This window comes from Lupinus angustifolius, chromosome LG03, assembly GCF_001865875.1.
Source record: "Lupinus angustifolius cultivar Tanjil chromosome LG03, LupAngTanjil_v1.0, whole genome shotgun sequence".
Taxonomy (NCBI): Eukaryota; Viridiplantae; Streptophyta; class Magnoliopsida; order Fabales; family Fabaceae; genus Lupinus; species Lupinus angustifolius.
In genome coordinates, this window is record NC_032011.1 from 12,341,712 (window position 1) to 12,345,911 (window position 4,200).

The 4,200-nt window shown below is 31.9% G+C and overlaps 1 long non-coding RNA gene across 1 annotated transcript in view; it reads right to left on the reverse strand.

The window, feature by feature from the left end:
* LOC109342577 overlaps nt 2,304-4,200 on the reverse strand; it is a 10,610-nt gene continuing 8,713 nt past the window's right edge. Inside the window, exon 2 of the long non-coding RNA XR_002107090.1 lies at nt 2,304-2,456. This is a non-coding gene — a long non-coding RNA (uncharacterized LOC109342577). The remainder of the gene's footprint in view (nt 2,457-4,200) is intronic.

The following is a 4,200-nucleotide window of genomic DNA, read 5'->3' on the forward strand; positions in this document are numbered from 1 at the left end:
CATAAGAATCTTAATGGTAGCTAATATCTAAATACTATTATATTTATAATCACTCATAGAAGTTTGAGTATTGCTTTGATGCCTGTGAATTCTCAAATCTAATTCACCAGTAAAATTCACTGCATATTAAAAATAAAGTTATGATTAAGTATTGAAAATAATAAGGGAAACGCGAAATAAATAAACAAATGTAATTACTAAATGTATTCTGAACATGTTGCAGAACCTTAAGAGACTTTATTAATAAAGGTAAAAAGCTTTATTCATTTCTTAATTTACTTGTGGTTTTTCTTATTGCCTCTAGAAAATGGACTACTCTTTATTTGATGTACTCTCATTGTTGAAACTTTTAATTTTCTACTCCACATATATTCAAACCGCTTAATAGTAAAAAGAAATTACAAAAATTATAAGTATGCCCTAATTGGTCATTTAAATTTCACGTGGGTGGATTTTAGCAGTATTGTTAAAACTGTATCGGTTATTAAACCGGTCAAGGTACTGATATAGTGGTATAGTGATTCAACCAGTTGTTCAGTAATTAAACTAAATGCCGGTTATACTGGACATACCTACTTATATATATATAAACCTATAACAAAAATATTTGAAATAGATATATACTCAAATTTATAATTCATATTCATAATCTACTTAAAATTCACATAAACAAACAACTTTAAGTCTTTAACAAATTTAAAGTCTAAATTAAAAAACATATATCAATCCAGAATTATCACTTATCAAATGCAAAATATAAATAAATTATACAAGTTCACAACTCAGTCTACAAAACAAATAGATTTGCAATTTTAACATTTAACACTAAAAAGTCAAAGTTGTCTCATATCGATGTTTCATTTCTTCATCATTTGAGTCTAAAGGTTGACCCACATTGTCTTAATCCAGATTCCCATTCTCCATGCGGATGAGTTGTGCATCATCATCATCATCTTCTAAGTTTAATTGATCTACAACAATGTTATTTTCATACACGTTAGCAATTAAAAACAATTAGGAATGGATGAAAATTAATGAAAAGCATAATCATCGGAAAATATTTGTAAGGTCATTTCGTAAAGACAATGTGGGTCATAATTTTGATGCCTCAAGTGGCTCCTACATTTATTGATTTCATCAATATACAAACATAAATGCATGCTACACATGAATATGTAAAGAAAGACAATTCAGATTATATTTTGAATAAAATGGTAATACTTTTGTTGTAGCCTCAAGTTGTAACAAACAAAAACAAGATTATTGAGTTTTTGATGCTCCAACCTATTTCTTTTATTGGAATGGATGATTTCAAACACACTACAATTCATCTCACAATTGAAAGCACTACATGTTTGACTTAAAATATGAACTGCCAACCTTTGCAGATTTGGTGCACGACATCCATAAGTTTCTCACCATTGATCTACAACATTGCATGAAATCTAATTATAAACACTAAATATAGTTACCAAATATGAAAGACTAATTATACCTGATATTATTTTACTCCGTTCACGTATAGCAGTCGGTCCTCTAAAATCTAACTCGCCATCTTTATATATCTTCATCTCACTAGTTAGCTTATCTAGCAAATCAGGATCTCCATAAGCATGCTTCTCAAAAACATCCAAAAGGCCGGATATTGTGAACTTATGTTTTTCAAATTCTTCAACATTGAAGAAACATTGTGGGTTGAGTCAATATCCAACAACATGGAGATTTCTTTTTAATTGCAAGCCCACCGACTATCCATAATTTCCAAATAATGTTTTATTTTGGTCTTGTTTCTTTGAAACCTCCTCTCCATCTCATGGCTAGCTTTAAAAAATGCTTGATAATGAAAACCCATCGCATGCTTATCCTTACTGTCAAAAATGCGTAACACACGAACGTGTGGCTCAGTAATTTTAACTATCTAAGCATATTTTTTTCCAAAAGTTTGAATCCAAAACTTGTTCCACACATTTTTTGCCTTAACATCTTTGGAATAAGCCGAGCTTGTCCATTCTCTAGATGTTACAAGAGCTCTAAGTGCATCCTATTGGGGCAAGATACTTTGCAATGCAATGTAGTTAGTGCAAAGCCACTGGGAGCTGGACGAAGTATTTCTTTTCCATGAGTGAATTTCCTCATTAGATACAACAGATGGAAATTATTATATAGGTACATAGTAGTATCTGCAGCATGTGATATTGTGTCAGTTACTTCTAGTAACTTTTCAATATCTTGAAACATCAAGTTAACACAATGAGTCGCACATAGAGACCAAAACAAGTGAGGGAACTCTTTCTCCAATAACCTACCAGTAGCAACATAATTAGCAGCATTGTCTGTAACAATATGAACGATATTCTCAGGACCGACATACATCACTACCTCCTTGAAAAGCTTGAATAACAAATCTGCAGTTTTGGAAGCATGTGAAGCATAAATAGACTTTATGAAGACGGTTCCTTTTGTTAGGTATTAGTGACAGAATACACCTACAGGGGGGGTTGAATAGGTGTCGTGGTTTCCACTTACCTCTATTTGCACCAAAGCCCTATTCTGGAAACTTGCCTAGTTAATCGATTAAAGCTATGACTTAATCGATTAAGTCGCACAGAATAAGCAGTTGCTAACTGGCTCAATTACACAGCCAATTACAAATTATATAGAATTGATATAGCAGATATATTTGAACACAAATGATCTTTATTTTGCATTAATACTATATTCAAAATATCAGTTACAATAGGCAATTAAAACTACTAAAAATAGTAAAGAGATAAGGGAAAGAAACAACCTGCAACAAGGTTTTTATACTGGTTCATTTTACGGTTCACTACAAAAATACATCCAGTCCTTCCCTCTAATTCAGGAGATTTTTCTTCACTAAAATTGAAACCAATGTGCCTTACAAACACACTTCCAATTACAAGATCTTGAACGCTCCTTTCTCTAGTTCCTAGAACCTATACCTTGGTTTGACCTTACTCAATCGCCTAGGAAAACCTTTCCTACGATCCACCCCCAGCCAAGAGTATGCTCTAAACTCAAGACCTCCAAGTCTTAGGGAAGACTCTCTGATCTCTTTGGTGGTACGACATTAAGAGACGACTTCCCTTGTTACACAAACATTACAAAGAACAAAGTAATGTGATGCACTAAAATAGTTCAAATATAACAAGAAAGAACAAGTTATAAACCTATACAAATCTCATAATTACTATAAATATGTATAAGATGAAAATCATGAAGAACATGTAATTTCTACCCTTAATAGATCTCTAAACAGTGGTGAAAGAATCATGCAAGAACAAGATAGGATAAAAACACATTTGATAATATGTAATGGATGACATGTTAATCCTAAGCATAATACTATCTCACATGCAATTCCCTCTGCCTATATGATATACATGAACATGAAAATACGCAACTTAGCAATTCTAATATGAATGTATGAATGAATTAAATCGTATATGAAATCTGTTGAAAATACAGTTTATATAGAAAAGCTATTTTTTTTCACCCAATTAATCGATCATGTTGCCTGTTAATCGATTAACGGGATGTTAGAGAGTAACTGAAATCCGTTTTTCAGTTATCTATTGAAAATGTTTAAAAATTGTTTTCATGTTAATCGATTAAAGCTTCACTTAATCGATTAACGGGCATATTTTCAGTTATGATGTTAATTGGTAAACTACCTATATGTTATGCTTATCAACTATACATGTTTTACCTTTATGTTATGCCTAAAATGCACAAATAACATGTATGATTAATGCATGAACATATAATAAACTAGATGGCATGTCTCATGTAAATGATATGATAGTTTTTAAACTTTATAAGATTTGCACATAGGTTTACCTAACCTAGACTTAATAACTAAGACACATCTAATAACCTAGTCTAGACATGAAGCTCTTGCATCTTTGGCATGTTGATTTGTTGAGTTGTCTTTAAGCTTTCACTAAGTCCTTTGTCTTCATCAAAACATAGGCAAGCATAAGTGCACTCTTGACACATTGCAGTTTCACTCTCCCCCTTTTTGAGGAGGACAAACTCAACACCAAATTTGTTTTGATGCAAAGCTTGAAGATGATCACATAATGCATGGTTGTTGATTTCAAAGTTAAAGCGCATAGCTAGGCAACGAAAGCTTGATTTATTTACAACCTACACACATTAAACAACAAAACAACCTTT